Source organism: Hemitrygon akajei, chromosome 20 (genome assembly GCF_048418815.1).
Source record: "Hemitrygon akajei chromosome 20, sHemAka1.3, whole genome shotgun sequence".
Classification (NCBI taxonomy): Eukaryota; Metazoa; Chordata; class Chondrichthyes; order Myliobatiformes; family Dasyatidae; genus Hemitrygon; species Hemitrygon akajei.
Window position 1 is genome coordinate 8,520,027 of NC_133143.1, and position 19,441 is coordinate 8,539,467.

Here is a 19,441-nt window from a genome sequence, read left to right on the forward strand (position 1 = left end):
GCACACTGGTGGTCCGACACGGTTAGCAGTTTGAATGGAGAAGGCACACTGGTGATCGGACACGGTTAGCAGTTTGAATGGAGAAGGCACACTGATGATCGGACATGGTTAGCAATTTGAATGGAGAAGGCACACTGGTGATCGGACATGGTTGGCAGTTTGAATGGAGAAGGCACACTGGTGATCGGACATAGTTGGCAGTTTGAATTGATAAGGCACACTGGTGATCGGACATGGTTAGCAGTTTGAATGGAGAAGGCACACTGACCCGATATGGTTAGCAGTTTGAATGGAGAAGGCACACTGGTGATCGGACAGGGTTAGCAGTTTGAATGGAGAAGGCACACTGGTGATCGGACATGGTTAGCAGTTTGAATGGAGAAGGCACACTGTTGATCGGACACGGTTAGCAGATTGAATGGAGAAGGCACACTGGTGATCGGACACGGTTCGCAGTTTGAACGGAGAAGGCACACTGGTGATCGGACATGGTTAGCAGTTTGAATGGAGAAGGCACACTGGTGATCGGACACGGTTAGCAGTTTGAATGGAGAAGGCACACTGGTGATCGGACATGGTTAGCAGTTTGAATGGAGAAGGCACACTGGTGATCGGACACGGTTAGCAGTTTGAATGGAGAAGGCACACTGGTGATCGGTCATGGTTGGCAGTTTGAATGGAGAAGGCACACTGGTGGTCGGACATGGTTGGCAGTTTGAATGGAGAAGGAACACTGGTGATCGGACACGGTTAGCAATTTGAATGGAGAACGCACACTTGTGATCGGACATGTTTAGCAATTTGAATGGAGAAGGCACACAGGTGATCGGACATGGTTGGCAGTTTGAATGGAGAAGGCACACTGATGATCGTACATGGTTAGCAGTTTGAATGGAGAAGGCACACTGGTGATCGGACATGGTTGGCAGTTTGAATGGAGAAGGCACACTGATGATCGTACATGGTTAGCAGTTTGAATGGAGAAGGCACACTGGTGATCGGACAAGGTTAGCAGTTTGAATGGAGAAGGCACACTGGTGATCGGACAAGGTTAGCAGTTTGAATGGAGAAGGCACACTGGTGATCGGACATGGTTAGCAGTTTGAATGGAGAAGGCACACTGGTGATCGGACATGTTTGGCAGTTTGAATGGAGAAGGAACACTGGTGATCGGACAGGGTTAGCTGTTTGAATGGAGAAGGCACACTGGTGATCGTACAGGGTTAGCAGTTTGAATGGAGAAGGCACACTGGTGATCGGACATGGTTAGTAGTTTGAATGGAGAAGGCACACTCTTGATGAGACATGGTTAGCAGTTTGAATGGAGAAGGCACACTGGTGATCGGACACGGTTAGCAGTTTGAATGGAGAAGGCAGACTGGTGATCTGTCATGGTTGGCAGTTTGAATGGAAAAGTCACACTGGTGATCGGACATGGTTGGCAGTTTGAATGGAGAAGGCACACTGATGATCGGACATGGTTAGCAGTTTGAATGGAGAAGGCACACTGGTGATCGGACAAGGTTAGCAGTTTGAATGGAGAAGGCACACTGACCCGACATGGTTAGCAGTTTGAATGGAGAAGGCACACTGGTGATCGGTCATGGTTGGCAGTTTGAATGCAGAAGGCAGACTGGTGATCGGACATGGTTAGCAGTTTGAATGGAGAAGGCACACTGGTGATCGGACATGGTTAGCAGTTTGAATGGTGAAGGCACACTGGTGATCGGACACGGTTATCAGTTTGAATGGAGAAGGCACACTGGTGATCGGACACGGTTGGCATTTTGAATGGAGAAGGCACACTGGTGATCGGACACGGTTGGCAGTTTGAATGGAGAAGGCACACTGGTGATCGGTCATGGTTGGCAGTTTGAATGGAGAAGGAACACTGGTGATCGGACACGGTTAGCAATTTGAATGGAGAAGGCACACTGGTGATCGGACAAGGTTAGCAGTTTGAATGGAGAAGGCACACTGGTGATCTGACACGGTTAGCAGTTTGAATGGAGAAGGCACACTGGTGATCGGACATGTTTGGCAGTTTGAATGGAGAAGGCATACTGGTGATCGGACAGTGTTAGCAGTTTGAATGTAGAAGGCACACTGGTGGTCCGACACGGTTAGCAGTTTGAATGGAGAAGGCACACTGGTGATCGGACACGGTTAGCAGTTTGAATGGAGAAGGCACACTGATGATCGGACATGGTTAGCAATTTGAATGGAGAAGGCACACTGGTGATCGGACATGGTTGGCAGTTTGAATGGAGAAGGCACACTGGTGATCGGACATAGTTGGCAGTTTGAATTGATAAGGCACACTGGTGATCGGACATGGTTAGCAGTTTGAATGGAGAAGGCACACTGACCCGATATGGTTAGCAGTTTGAATGGAGAAGGCACACTGGTGATCGGACAGGGTTAGCAGTTTGAATGGAGAAGGCACACTGGTGATCGGACATGGTTAGCAGTTTGAATGGAGAAGGCACACTGTTGATCGGACACGGTTAGCAGATTGAATGGAGAAGGCACACTGGTGATCGGACACGGTTCGCAGTTTGAACGGAGAAGGCACACTGGTGATCGGACATGGTTAGCAGTTTGAATGGAGAAGGCACACTGGTGATCGGACACGGTTAGCAGTTTGAATGGAGAAGGCACACTGGTGATCGGACATGGTTAGCAGTTTGAATGGAGAAGGCACACTGGTGATCGGACACGGTTAGCAGTTTGAATGGAGAAGGCACACTGGTGATCTGTCATGGTTGGCAGTTTGAATGGAGAAGGCACACTGGTGATCGGTCATGGTTGGCAGTTTGAATGGAGAAGGAACACTGGTGATCGCACACGGTTAGCAATTTGAATGGAGAAGGCACACTGGTGATCGGACAAGGTTAGCAGTTTGAATGGAGAAGGCACACTGGTGATCTGACACGGTTAGCAGTTTGAATGGAGAAGGCACACTGGTGATCGGACATGTTTGGCAGTTTGAATGGAGAAGGCATACTGGTGATCGGACAGTGTTAGCAGTTTGAATGTAGAAGGCACACTGGTGGTCCGACACGGTTAGCAGTTTGAATGGAGAAGGCACACTGGTGATCGGACACGGTTAGCAGTTTGAATGGAGAAGGCACACTGGTGATCGGACATGGTTCGCAGTTTGAATGGAGAAGGCACACTGACCCGATATGGTTAGCAGTTTGAATGGAGAAGGCACACTGGTGATCGGACAGGGTTAGCAGTTTGAATGGAGGAGGCACACTGGTGATCGGACATGGTTAGCAGTTTGAATGGAGAAGGCACACTGGTGATCGGACACGGTTAGCAGTTTGAATGGAGAAGGCACACTGGTGATCGGACACGGTTCGCAGTTTGACTGGAGAAGGCACACTGGTGATCGGACATGGTTAGCAGTTTGAATGGAGAAGGCACACTGGTGATCGGACACGGTTAGCAGTTTGAATGGAGAAGGTACACTGCTGATCGGACATGGTTAGCAGTTTGAATGGTGAAGGCACACTGGTGATCGGACACGGTTAGCAGTTTGAATGGAGAAGGCAGACTGGTGATCTGTCATGGATGGCAGTTTGAATGGAGAAGGCACACTGGTGATCGGTCATGGTTGGCAGTTTGAATGGAGAAGGCACACTGGTGGTCGGACATGGTTGGCAGTTTGAATGGAGAAGGAACACTGGTGATCGGACACGGTTAGCAATTTGAATGGAGAAGGCACACTTGTGATCGGACATGTTTAGCAATTTGAATGGAGAAGGCACACAGGTGATCGGACAGGGTTAGCAGTTTGAATGGAGAAGGCACACTGGTGATCGGACATGCTTAGCAGTTTGAATGGAGAAGGCACACTGACCCGACATGGTTAGCAGTTTGAATGGAGAAGGCACACTGGTGATCGGACAGGGTTAGCAGTTTGAATGGAGAAGGCACACTGGTGATCGGACAAGGTTAGCAGTTTGAATGGAGAAGGCACACTGGTGATCGGACATGGTTAGCAGTTTGAATGGAGAAGGCACACTGGTGATCGGACACGGTTAGCAGTTTGAATGGAGAAGGCACACTGACCCGACATGGTTAGCAGTTTGAATGGAGAAGGCACACTGGTGATCGGTCATGGTTGGCAGTTTGAATGCAGAAGGCAGACTGGTGATCGGACATGGTTAGCAGTTTGAATGGAGAAGCCACACTGGTGATCGGACACGGTTGGCAGTTTGAATGGAGAAGGCACACTGGTGATCGGTCATGGTTGGCAGTTTGAATGGAGAAGGAACACTGGTGATCGCACACGGTTAGCAATTTGAATGGAGAAGGCACACTGGTGATCGGACAAGGTTAGCAGTTTGAATGGAGAAGTCACACTGGTGATATGACACGGTTAGCAGTTTGAATGGAGAAGGCACACTGGTGATCGGACATGTTTGGCCGTTTGAATGGAGAAGGCATACTGGTGATCGGACAGTGTTAGCAGTTTGAATGTTGAAGGCACACTGGTGGTCGGACACGGTTAGCAGTTTGAATGGAGAAGGCACACTGGTGATCGGACACGGTTAGCAGTTTGAATGGAGAAGGCACACTGGTGATCGGACATGGTTAGCAATTTGAATGGAGAAGGCACACTGGTGATCGGACATGGTTGGCAGTTTGAATGGAGAAGGCACACTGGTGATTGGACATGGTTAGCAGTTTGAATGGAGAAGGCACACTGACCCGACATGGTTAGCAGTTTGAATGGAGAAGGCACACTGGTGATCGGACAGGGTTAGCAGTTTGAATGGAGAAGGCACACTGGTGATCGGACACGGTTAGCAGTTTGAATGGAGAAGGCACACTGGTGATCGGACACGGTTCGCAGTTTGAATGGAGAAGGGACACTGGTGATCGGACATGGTTAGCAGTTTGAATGGAGAAGGCACACTGGTGATCGGACATGTTTGGCAGTTTGAATGGAGAAGGAACACTGGTGATCGGACAGGGTTAGCTGTTTGAATGGAGAAGGCACACTGGTGATCGTACAGGGTTAGCAGTTTGAATGGAGAAGGCACACTGGTGATCGGACATGGTTAGTAGTTTGAATGGAGAAGTCACACTCTTGATGAGACATGGTTAGCAGTTTGAATGGAGAAGGCACACTGGTGATCGGACACGGTTAGCAGTTTGAATGGAGAAGGCAGACTGGTGATCTGTCATGGTTGGCAGTTTGAATGGAAAAGGCACACTGGTGATCGGACATGGTTGGCAGTTTGAATGGAGAAGGCACACTGCTGATCGGACATGGTTAGCAGTTTGAATGAAGAAGGCACACTGGTGATCGGACAAGGTTAGCAGTTTGAATGGAGAAGGCACACTGACCCGACATGGTTAGCAGTTTGAATGGAGAAGGCACACTGGTGATCGGTCATGGTTGGCAGTTTGAATGCAGAAGGCAGACTGGTGATCGGACATGGTTAGCAGTTTGAATGGAGAAGGCACACTGGTGATCGGACATGGTTAGCAGTTTGAATGGTGAAGGCACACTGGTGATCGGACACGGTTAGCAGTTTGAATGGAGAAGGCACACCGGTGATCGGACACGGTTGGCAGTTTGAATGGAGAAGGCACACTGGTGATCGGACACGGTTGGCAGTTTGAATGGAGAAGGCACACTGGTGATCGGTCACGGTTGGCAGTTTGAATGGAGAAGGAACACTGGTGATCGCACACGGTTAGCAATTTGAATGGAGAAGGCACACTGGTGATCGGACAAGGTTAGCAGTTTGAATGGAGAAGGCACACTGGTGATCTGACACGGTTAGCAGTTTGAATAGAGAAGGCACACTGGTGATCGGACATGTTTGGCAGTTTGAATGGAGAAGGCATACTGGTGATCGGACAGTGTTAGCAGTTTGAATGTAGAAGGCACACTGGTGGTCTGACACGGTTAGCAGGTTGAATGGAGAAGGCACACTGGTGATCGGACACGGTTAGCAGTTTGAATGGAGAAGGCACACTGGTGATCGGACATGGTTAGCAATTTGAATGGAGAAGGCACACTGGTGATCGGACATGGTTGGCAGTTGGAATGGAGAAGGCACACTGGTGATCGGACATGCTTAGCAGTTTGAATGGAGAAGGCACACTGACCCGACATGGTTAGCAGTTTGAATGGAGAAGGCACACTGGTGATCGGACAGGGTTAGCAGTTTGAATGGAGAAGGCACACTGGTGATCGGACACGGTTAGCAGTTTGAATGGAGAAGGCACACTGGTGATCGGACACGGTTCGCAGTTTGAATGGAGAAGGCACACTGGTGATCGGACATGGTTAGCAGTTTGAATGGAGAAGGCACACTGGTGATAGGACACGGTTAGCAGTTTGAATGGAGAAGGCACACTGGTGATCGGACATGGTTAGCAGTTTGAATGGAGAAGGCACACTGGTGATCGGACACGGTTAGCAGTTTGAATGGAGAAGGCACACTGGTGATCGGACATGGTTAGCAATTTGAATGGAGAAGGCACACTGGTGATCGGACATGGTTGGCAGTTTGAATGGAGAAGGCACACTGGTGATTGGACATGGTTAGCAGTTTGAATGGAGAAGGCACACTGACCCGACATGGTTAGCAGTTTGAATGGAGAAGGCACACTGGTGATCGGACAGGGTTAGCAGTTTGAATGGAGAAGGCACACTGGTGATCGGACACGGTTAGCAGTTTGAATGGAGAAGGCACACTGGTGATCGGACACGGTTCGCAGTTTGAATGGAGAAGGGACACTGGTGATCGGACATGGTTAGCAGTTTGAATGGAGAAGGCACACTGGTGATCGGACATGTTTGGCAGTTTGAATGGAGAAGGAACACTGGTGATCGGACAGGGTTAGCTGTTTGAATGGAGAAGGCACACTGGTGATCGTACAGGGTTAGCAGTTTGAATGGAGAAGGCACACTGGTGATCGGACATGGTTAGTAGTTTGAATGGAGAAGTCACACTCTTGATGAGACATGGTTAGCAGTTTGAATGGAGAAGGCAGACTGGTGATCTGTCATGGTTGGCAGTTTGAATGGAAAAGGCACACTGGTGATCGGACATGGTTGGCAGTTTGAATGGAGAAGGCACACTGCTGATCGGACATGGTTAGCAGTTTGAATGGAGAAGGCACACTGGTGATCGGACAAGGTTAGCAGTTTGAATGGAGAAGGCACACTGACCCGACATGGTTAGCAGTTTGAATGGAGAAGGCACACTGGTGATCGGTCATGGTTGGCAGTTTGAATGCAGAAGGCAGACTGGTGATCGGACATGGTTAGCAGTTTGAATGGAGAAGGCACACTGGTGATCGGACATGGTTAGCAGTTTGAATGGTGAAGGCACACTGGTGATCGGACACGGTTAGCAGTTTGAATGGAGAAGGCACACCGGTGATCGGACACGGTTGGCAGTTTGAATGGAGAAGGCACACTGGTGATCGGACACGGTTGGCAGTTTGAATGGAGAAGGCACACTGGTGATCGGTCATGGTTGGCAGTTTGAATGGAGAAGGAACACTGGTGATCGCACACGGTTAGCAATTTGAATGGAGAAGGCACACTGGTGATCGGACAAGGTTAGCAGTTTGAATGGAGAAGGCACACTGGTGATCTGACACGGTTAGCAGTTTGAATAGAGAAGGCACACTGGTGATCGGACATGTTTGGCAGTTTGAATGGAGAAGGCATACTGGTGATCGGACAGTGTTAGCAGTTTGAATGTAGAAGGCACACTGGTGGTCTGACACGGTTAGCAGGTTGAATGGAGAAGGCACACTGGTGATCGGACACGGTTAGCAGTTTGAATGGAGAAGGCACACTGGTGATCGGACATGGTTAGCAATTTGAATGGAGAAGGCACACTGGTGATCGGACATGGTTGGCAGTTGGAATGGAGAAGGCACACTGGTGATCGGACATGCTTAGCAGTTTGAATGGAGAAGGCACACTGACCCGACATGGTTAGCAGTTTGAATGGAGAAGGCACACTGGTGATCGGACAGGGTTAGCAGTTTGAATGGAGAAGGCACACTGGTGATCGGACACGGTTAGCAGTTTGAATGGAGAAGGCACACTGGTGATCGGACACGGTTCGCAGTTTGAATGGAGAAGGCACACTGGTGATCGGACATGGTTAGCAGTTTGAATGGAGAAGGCACACTGGTGATAGGACACGGTTAGCAGTTTGAATGGAGAAGGCACACTGGTGATCGGACATGGTTAGCAGTTTGAATGGAGAAGGCACACTGGTGATCGGACACGGTTAGCAGTTTGAATGGAGAAGGCAGACTGGTGATCTGTCATGGTTGGCAGTTTGAATGGAGAAGGCACACTGGTGATCGGTCATGGTTGGCAGTTTGAATGGAGAAGGCACACTGGTGGTCGGACATGGTTGGCAGTTTGAATGGAGAAGGAACACTGGTGATCGGACACGGTTAGCAATTTGAATGGAGAAGGCACACTTGTGATCGGACATGTTTAGCAATTTGAATGGAGAAGGCACACAGGTGATCGGACAGGGTTAGCAGTTTGAATGGAGAAGGCACACTGGTGATCGGACATGGTTGGCAGTTTGAATGGAGAAGGCACACTGATGATCGTACATGGTTAGCAGTTTGAATGGAGAAGGCACACTAGTGATCGGACACGGTTAGCAGTTTGAATGGAGAAGGCACACTGGTGATCGGACACGGTTAGCAGTTTGAATGGAGAAGGCACACTGCTGATCGGACATGGTTAGCAGTTTGAATGGAGAAGGCACACTGGTGATCGGACATGGTTAGCAGTTTGAATGGAGAAGGCACACTGGTGATCGGACATGGTTAGCAGTTTGAATGGAGAAGGCACACTGGTGATCGGACATGGTTGGCAGTTTGAATGGAGAAGGCACACTGGTGATCGGACATGGTTAGCAGTTTGAATGGAGAAGGCACACTGGTGATCGGACATGGTTGGCAGTTTGAATGGAGAAGGCACACTGCTGATCGGACATGGTTAGCAGTTTGAATGGAGAAGGCACACTGGTGATCGGACAAGGTTAGCAGTTTGAATGGAGAAGGCACACTGACCCGACATGGTTAGCAGTTTGAATGGAGAAGGCACACTGGTGATCCGTCATGGTTGGCAGTTTGAATGCAGAAGGCAGACTGGTGATCGGACATGGTTAGCAGTTTGAATGGAGAAGGCACACTGGTGATCGGACATGGTTAGCAGTTTGAATGGTGAAGGCACACTGGTGATCGGACACGGTTAGCAGTTTGAATGGAGAAGGCACACTGGTGATCGGACACGGTTGGCAGTTTGAATGGAGAAGGCACACTGGTGATCGGACACGGTTGGCAGTTTGAATGGAGAAGGCACACTGGTGATCGGTCATGGTTGGCAGTTTGAATGGAGAAGGAACACTGGTGATCGCACACGGTTAGCAATTTGAATGGAGAAGGCACACTGGTGATCGGACAAGGTTAGCTGTTTGAATGGAGAAGGCACACTGGTGATCGGTCATGGTTGGCAGTTTGAATGGAGAAGGAACACTGGTGATCGCACACGGTTAGCAATTTGAATGGAGAAGGCACACTGGTGATCGGACAAGGTTAGCAGTTTGAATGGAGAAGTCACACTGGTGATATGACACGGTTAGCAGTTTGAATGGAGAAGGCACACTGGTGATCGGACATGTTTGGCCGTTTGAATGGAGAAGGCATACTGGTGATCGGACAGTGTTAGCAGTTTGAATGTAGAAGGCACACTGGTGATCGGACATGGTTAGCAATTTGAATGGAGAAGGCACACTGGTGATCGGACATGGTTGGCAGTTTGAATGGAGAAGGCACACTGGTGATTGGACATGGTTAGCAGTTTGAATGGAGAACGCACACTGACCCGACATGGTTAGCAGTTTGAATGGAGAAGGCACACTGGTGATCGGACAGGGTTAGCAGTTTGAATGGAGAAGGCACATTGGTGATCGGACACGGTTCGCAGTTTGAATGGAGAAGGGACACTGGTGATCGGAAATGGTTAGCAGTTTGAATGGAGAAGGCACACTGGTGATCGGACATGTTTGGCAGTTTGAATGGAGAAGGAACACTGGTGATCGGACATGGTTAGCTGTTTGAATGGAGAAGGCACACTGGTGATCGTACAGGGTTAGCAGTTTGAATGGAGAAGGCACACTGGTGATCGGACATGGTTAGTAGTTTGAATGGAGAAGGCACACTCTTGATGAGACATGGTTAGCAGTTTGAATGGAGAAGGCACACTGGTGATCGGACAGGGTTAGCAGTTTGAATGGAGAAGGCACACTGGTGATCGGACAGGGTTAGCAGTTTGAATGGAGAAGGCACACTGGTGATCGGACACGGTTAGCAGTTTGAATGGAGAAGGCACACTGGTGATCGGTCATGGTTGGCTGTTTGAATGGAGAAGGCACACTGGTGATCGGACAGGGTTAGCAGTTTGAATGGAGAAGGCACACTGGTGATCGGACATGGTTAGCAGTTTGAATGGAGAAGGCACACTGGTGATCGGTCATGGTTGGCAGTTTGAATGCAGAAGGCAGACTGGTGATCGGACATGGTTAGCAGTTTGAATGGAGAAGGCACACTGGTGATCGGACATGGTTAGCAGTTTGAATGGTGAAGGCACACTGGTGATCGGACACGGTTAGCAGTTTGAATGGAGAAGGCACACTGGTGATCGGACACGGTTGGCAGTTTGAATGGAGAAGGCACACTGGTGATCGGACACGGTTGGCAGTTTGAATGGAGAAGGCACACTGACCCGACATGGTTAGCAGTTTGAATGGAGAAGGCACACTGGTGATCGGACAGGGTTAGCAGTTTGAATGGAGAAGGCACACTGGTGATCGGACAGGGTTAGCAGTTTGAATGGAGAAGGCACACTGGTGATCGGACACGGTTAGCAGTTTGAATGGAGAAGGCACACTGGTGATCGGACATGGTTAGCAATTTGAATGGAGAAGGCACACTGGTGATCGGACATGGTTGGCAGTTTGAATGGAGAAGGCACACTGGTGATTGGACATGGTTAGCAGTTTGAATGGAGAAGGCACACTGACCCGACATGGTTAGCAGTTTGAATGGAGAAGGCACACTGGTGATCGGACAGGGTTAGCAGTTTGAATGGAGAAGGCACACTGGTGATCGGACAGGGTTAGCAGTTTGAATGGAGAAGGCACACTGGTGATCGGACAGGGTTAGCAGTTTGAATGGAGAAGGCACACTGGTGATCGGACACGGTTAGCAGTTTGAATGGAGAAGGCACACTGGTGATCGGACATGGTTAGCAATTTGAATGGAGAAGGCACACTGGTGATCGGACATGGTTGGCAGTTTGAATGGAGAAGGCACACTGGTGATTGGACATGGTTAGCAGTTTGAATGGAGATGGCACACTGACCCGACATGGTTAGCAGTTTGAATGGAGAAGGCACACTGGTGATCGGACAGGGTTAGCAGTTTGAATGGAGAAGGCACACTGGTGATCGGACAGGGTTAGCAGTTTGAATGGAGAAGGCACACTGGTGATCGGACAGGGTTAGCAGTTTGAATGGAGAAGGCACACTGGTGATCGGACACGGTTAGCAGTTTGAATGGAGAAGGCACACTGGTGATCGGTCATGGTTGGCTGTTTGAATGGAGAAGGCACACTGGTGATCGGACAGGGTTAGCAGTTTGAATGGAGAAGGCACACTGGTGATCGGACAGGGTTAGCAGTTTGAATGGAGAAGGCACACTGGTGATCGGACAGGGTTAGCAGTTTGAATGGAGAAGGCACACTGGTGATCGGACACGGTTAGCAGTTTGAATGGAGAAGGCACACTGGTGATCGGACATGGTTAGCAATTTGAATGGAGAAGGCACACTGGTGATTGGACAGGGTTAGCAGTTTGAATGGAGATGGCACACTGACCCGACATGGTTAGCAGTTTGAATGGAGAAGGCACACTGGTGATCGGACAGGGTTAGCAGTTTGAATGGAGAAGGCACACTGGTGATCGGACACGGTTAGCAGTTTGAATGGAGAAGGCACACTGGTGATCGGACATGGTTAGCAGTTTGAATGGAGAAGGCACACTGGTGATCGGACATGTTTGGCAGTTTGAATGGAGAAGGAACACTGGTGATCGGACAGGGTTAGCTGTTTGAATGGAGAAGGCACACTGGTGATCGTACAGGGTTAGCAGTTTGAATGGAGAAGGCACACTGGTGATCGGACATGGTTAGTAGTTTGAATGGAGAAGGCACACTCTTGATGAGACATGGTTAGCAGTTTGAATGGAGAAGGCACACTGGTGATCGGACACGGTTAGCAGTTTGAATGGAGAAGGCAGACTGGTGATCTGTCATGGTTGGCAGTTTGAATGGAAAAGTCACACTGGTGATCGGACATGGTTGGCAGTTTGAATGGAGAAGGCACACTGATGATCGGACATGGTTAGCAGTTTGAATGGAGAAGGCACACTGGTGATCGGACAAGGTTAGCAGTTTGAATGGAGAAGGCACACTGACCCGACATGGTTAGCAGTTTGAATGGAGAAGGCACACTGGTGATCGGTCATGGTTGGCAGTTTGAATGCAGAAGGCAGTCTGGTGATCGGACATGGTTAGCAGTTTGAATGGAGAAGGCACACTGGTGATCGGACATGGTTAGCAGTTTGAATGGTGAAGGCACACTGGTGATCGGACACGGTTATCAGTTTGAATGGAGAAGGCACACTGGTGATCGGACACGGTTGGCATTTTGAATGGAGAAGGCACACTGGTGATCGGACACGGTTGGCAGTTTGAATGGAGAAGGCACACTGGTGATCGGTCATGGTTGGCAGTTTGAATGGAGAAGGAACACTGGTGATCGGACACGGTTAGCAATTTGAATGGAGAAGGCACACTGGTGATCGGACAAGGTTAGCAGTTTGAATGGAGAAGGCACACTGGTGATCTGACACGGTTAGCAGTTTGAATGGAGAAGGCACACTGGTGATCGGACATGTTTGGCAGTTTGAATGGAGAAGGCATACTGGTGATCGGACAGTGTTAGCAGTTTGAATGTAGAAGGCACACTGGTGGTCCGACACGGTTAGCAGTTTGAATGGAGAAGGCACACTGGTGATCGGACACGGTTAGCAGTTTGAATGGAGAAGGCACACTGATGATCGGACATGGTTAGCAATTTGAATGGAGAAGGCACACTGGTGATCGGACATGGTTGGCAGTTTGAATGGAGAAGGCACACTGGTGATCGGACATAGTTGGCAGTTTGAATTGATAAGGCACACTGGTGATCGGACATGGTTAGCAGTTTGAATGGAGAAGGCACACTGACCCGATATGGTTAGCAGTTTGAATGGAGAAGGCACACTGGTGATCGGACAGGGTTAGCAGTTTGAATGGAGAAGGCACACTGGTGATCGGACATGGTTAGCAGTTTGAATGGAGAAGGCACACTGTTGATCGGACACGGTTAGCAGATTGAATGGAGAAGGCACACTGGTGATCGGACACGGTTCGCAGTTTGAACGGAGAAGGCACACTGGTGATCGGACATGGTTAGCAGTTTGAATGGAGAAGGCACACTGGTGATCGGACACGGTTAGCAGTTTGAATGGAGAAGGCACACTGGTGATCGGAGATGGTTAGCAGTTTGAATGGAGAAGGCACACTGGTGATCGGACACGGTTAGCAGTTTGAATGGAGAAGGCACACTGGTGATCTGTCATGGTTGGCAGTTTGAATGGAGAAGGCACACTGGTGATCGGTCATGGTTGGCAGTTTGAATGGAGAAGGAACACTGGTGATCGCACACGGTTAGCAATTTGAATGGAGAAGGCACACTGGTGATCGGACAAGGTTAGCAGTTTGAATGGAGAAGGCACACTGGTGATCTGACACGGTTAGCAGTTTGAATGGAGAAGGCACACTGGTGATCGGACATGTTTGGCAGTTTGAATGGAGAAGGCATACTGGTGATCGGACAGTGTTAGCAGTTTGAATGTAGAAGGCACACTGGTGGTCCGACACGGTTAGCAGTTTGAATGGAGAAGGCACACTGGTGATCGGACACGGTTAGCAGTTTGAATGGAGAAGGCACACTGGTGATCGGACATGGTTCGCAGTTTGAATGGAGAAGGCACACTGACCCGATATGGTTAGCAGTTTGAATGGAGAAGGCACACTGGTGATCGGACAGGGTTAGCAGTTTGAATGGAGGAGGCACACTGGTGATCGGACATGGTTAGCAGTTTGAATGGAGAAGGCACACTGGTGATCGGACACGGTTAGCAGTTTGAATGGAGAAGGCACACTGGTGATCGGACACGGTTCGCAGTTTGACTGGAGAAGGCACACTGGTGATCGGACATGGTTAGCAGTTTGAATGGAGAAGGCAGACTGGTGATCGGACACGGTTAGCAGTTTGAATGGAGAAGGTACACTGCTGATCGGACATGGTTAGCAGTTTGAATGGTGAAGGCACACTGGTGATCGGACACGGTTAGCAGTTTGAATGGAGAAGGCAGACTGGTGATCTGTCATGGTTGGCAGTTTGAATGGAGAAGGCACACTGGTGATCGGTCATGGTTGGCAGTTTGAATGGAGAAGGCACACTGGTGGTCGGACATGGTTGGCAGTTTGAATGGAGAAGGAACACTGGTGATCGGACACGGTTAGCAATTTGAATGGAGAAGGCACACTTGTGATCGGACATGTTTAGCAATTTGAATGGAGAAGGCACACAGGTGATCGGACAGGGTTAGCAGTTTGAATGGAGAAGGCACACTGGTGATCGGACATGCTTAGCAGTTTGAATGGAGAAGGCACACTGACCCGACATGGTTAGCAGTTTGAATGGAGAAGGCACACTGGTGATCGGACAGGGTTAGCAGTTTGAATGGAGAAGGCACACTGGTGATCGGACAAGGTTAGCAGTTTGAATGGAGAAGGCACACTGGTGATCGGACATGGTTAGCAGTTTGAATGGAGAAGGCACACTGGTGATCGGACACGGTTAGCAGTTTGAATGGAGAAGGCACACTGACCCGACATGGTTAGCAGTTTGAATGGAGAAGGCACACTGGTGATCGGTCATGGTTGGCAGTTTGAATGCAGAAGGCAGACTGGTGATCGGACATGGTTAGCAGTTTGAATGGAGAAGCCACACTGGTGATCGGACACGGTTGGCAGTTTGAATGGAGAAGGCACACTGGTGATCGGTCATGGTTGGCAGTTTGAATGGAGAAGGAACACTGGTGATCGCACACGGTTAGCAATTTGAATGGAGAAGGCACACTGGTGATCGGACAAGGTTAGCAGTTTGAATGGAGAAGTCACACTGGTGATATGACACGGTTAGCAGTTTGAATGGAGAAGGCACACTGGTGATCGGACATGTTTGGCCGTTTGAATGGAGAAGGCATACTGGTGATCGGACAGTGTTAGCAGTTTGAATGTAGAAGGCACACTGGTGGTCGGACACGGTTAGCAGTTTGAATGGAGAAGGCACACTGGTGATCGGACACGGTTAGCAGTTTGAATGGAGAAGGCACACTGGTGATCGGACATGGTTAGCAATTTGAATGGAGAAGGCACACTGGTGATCGGACATGGTTGGCAGTTTGAATGGAGAAGGCACACTGGTGATTGGACATGGTTAGCAGTTTGAATGGAGAAGGCACACTGACCCGACATGGTTAGCAGTTTGAATGGAGAAGGCACACTGGTGATCGGACAGGGTTAGCAGTTTGAATGGAGAAGGCACACTGGTGATCGGACACGGTTAGCAGTTTGAATGGAGAAGGCACACTGGTGATCGGACACGGTTCGCAGTTTGAATGGAGAAGAGACACTGGTGATCGGACATGGTTAGCAGTTTGAATGGAGAAGGCACACTGGTGATCGGACATGTTTGGCAGTTTGAATGGAGAAGGAACACTGGTGATCGGACAGGGTTGCTGTTTGAATGGAGAAGGCACACTGGTGATCGTACAGGGTTAGCAGTTTGAATGGAGAAGGCACACTGGTGATCGGACATGGTTAGTAGTTTGAATGGAGAAGTCACACTCTTGATGAGACATGGTTAGCAGTTTGAATGGAGAAGGCACACTGGTGATCGGACACGGTTAGCAGTTTGAATGGAGAAGGCAGACTGGTGATCTGTCATGGTTGGCAGTTTGAATGGAAAAGGCACACTGGTGATCGGACATGGTTGGCAGTTTGAATGGAGAAGGCACACTGCTGATCGGACATGGTTAGCAGTTTGAATGGAGAAGGCACACTGGTGATCGGACAAGGTTAGCAGTTTGAATGGAGAAGGCACACTGACCCGACATGGTTAGCAGTTTGAATGGAGAAGGCACACTGGTGATCGGTCATGGTTGGCAGTTTGAATGCAGAAGGCAGACTGGTGATCGGACATGGTTAGCAGTTTGAATGGAGAAGGCACACTGGTGATCGGACATGGTTAGCAGTTTGAATGGTGAAGGCACACTGGTGATCTGACACGGTTAGCAGTTTGAATAGAGAAGGCACACTGGTGATCGGACATGTTTGGCAGTTTGAATGGAGAAGGCATACTGGTGATCGGACAGTGTTAGCAGTTTGAATGTAGAAGGCACACTGGTGGTCTGACACGGTTAGCAGGTTGAATGGAGAAGGCACACTGGTGATCGGACACGGTTAGCAGTTTGAATGGAGAAGGCACACTGGTGATCGGACATGGTTAGCAATTTGAATGGAGAAGGCACACTGGTGATCGGACATGGTTGGCAGTTGGAATGGAGAAGGCACACTGGTGATCGGACATGCTTAGCAGTTTGAATGGAGAAGGCACACTGACCCGACATGTTTAGCAATTTGAATGGAGAAGGCACACAGGTGATCGGACAGGGTTAGCAGTTTGAATGGAGAAGGCACACTGGTGATCGGACATGCTTAGCAGTTTGAATGGAGAAGGCACACTGACCCGACATGGTTAGCAGTTTGAATGGAGAAGGCACACTGGTGATCGGACAGGGTTAGCAGTTTGAATGGAGAAGGCACACTGGTGATCGGACAAGGTTAGCAGTTTGAATGGAGAAGGCACACTGGTGATCGGACATGGTTAGCAGTTTGAATGGAGAAGGCACACTGGTGATCGGACACGGTTAGCAGTTTGAATGGAGAAGGCACACTGACCCGACATGGTTAGCAGTTTGAATGGAGAAGGCACACTGGTGATCGGTCATGGTTGGCAGTTTGAATGCAGAAGGCAGACTGGTGATCGGACATGGTTAGCAGTTTGAATGGAGAAGCCACACTGGTGATCGGACACGGTTGGCAGTTTGAATGGAGAAGGCACACTGGTGATCGGTCATGGTTGGCAGTTTGAATGGAGAAGGAACACTGGTGATCGCACACGGTTAGCAATTTGAATGGAGAAGGCACACTGGTGATCGGACAAGGTTAGCAGTTTGAATGGAGAAGTCACACTGGTGATATGACACGGTTAGCAGTTTGAATGGAGAAGGCACACTGGTGATCGGACATGTTTGGCCGTTTGAATGGAGAAGGCATACTGGTGATCGGACAGTGTTAGCAGTTTGAATGTAGAAGGCACACTGGTGGTCGGACACGGTTAGCAGTTTGAATGGAGAAGGCACACTGGTGATCGGACACGGTTAGCAGTTTGAATGGAGAAGGCACACTGGTGATCGGACATGGTTAGCAATTTGAATGGAGAAGGCACACTGGTGATCGGACATGGTTGGCAGTTTGAATGGAGAAGGCACACTGGTGATTGGACATGGTTAGCAGTTTGAATGGAGAAGGCACACTGACCCGACATGGTTAGCAGTTTGAATGGAGAAGGCACACTGGTGATCGGACAGGGTTAGCAGTTTGAATGGAGAAGGCACACTGGTGATCGGACACGGTTAGCAGTTTGAATGGAGAAGGCACACTGGTGATCGGACACGGTTCGCAGTTTGAATGGAGAAGGGACACTGGTGATCGGACATGGTTAGCAGTTTGAATGGAGAAGGCACACTGGTGATCGGACATGTTTGGCAGTTTGAATGGAGAAGGAACACTGGTGATCGGACAGGGTTAGCTGTTTGAATGGAGAAGGCACACTGGTGATCGTACAGGGTTAGCAGTTTGAATGGAGAAGGCACACTGGTGATCGGACATGGTTAGTAGTTTGAATGGAGAAGTCACACTCTTGATGAGACATGGTTAGCAGTTTGAATGGAGAAGGCACACTGGTGATCGGACACGGTTAGCAGTTTGAATGGAGAAGGCAGACTGGTGATCTGTCATGGTTGGCAGTTTGAATGGAAAAGGCACACTGGTGATCGGACATGGTTGGCAGTTTGAATGGAGAAGGCACACTGCTGATCGGACATGGTTAGCAGTTTGAATGGAGAAGGCACACTGGTGATCGGACAAGGTTAGCAGTTTGAATGGAGAAGGCACACTGACCCGACATGGTTAGCAGTTTGAATGGAGAAGGCACACTGGTGATCGGTCATGGTTGGCAGTTTGAATGCAGAAGGCAGACTGGTGATCGGACATGGTTAGCAGTTTGAATGGAGAAGGCACACTGGTGATCGGACATGGTTAGCAGTTTGAATGGTGAAGGCACACTGGTGATCGGACACGGTTAGCAGTTTGAATGGAGAAGGCACACCGGTGATCGGACACGGTTGGCAGTTTGAATGGAGAAGGCACACTGGTGATCGGACACGGTTGGCAGTTTGAATGGAGAAGGCACACTGGTGATCGGTCATGGTTGGCAGTTTGAATGGAGAAGGAACACTGGTGATCGCACACGGTTAGCAATTTGAATGGAGAAGGCACACTGGTGATCGGACAAGGTTAGCAGTTTGAATGGAGAAGGCACACTGGTGATCTGACACGGTTAGCAGTTTGAATAGAGAAGGCACACTGGTGATCGGACATGTTTGGCAGTTTGAATGGAGAAGGCATACTGGTGATCGGACAGTGTTAGCAGTTTGAATGTAGAAGGCACACTGGTGGTCTGACACGGTTAGCAGGTTGAATGGAGAAGGCACACTGGTGATCGGACACGGTTAGCAGTTTGATTGGAGAAGGCACACTGGTGATCGGACATGGTTAGCAATTTGAATGGAGAAGGCACACTGGTGATCGGACATGGTTGGCAGTTGGAATGGAGAAGGCACACTGGTGATCGGACATGCTTAGCAGTTTGAATGGAGAAGGCACACTGACCCGACATGGTTAGCAGTTTGAATGGAGAAGGCACACTGGTGATCGGACAGGGTTAGCAGTTTGAATGGTGAAGGCACACTGGTGATCGGACACGGTTAGCAGTTTGAATGGAGAAGGCACACTGGTGATCGGACACGGTTCGCAGTTTGAATGGAGAAGGCACACTGGTGAT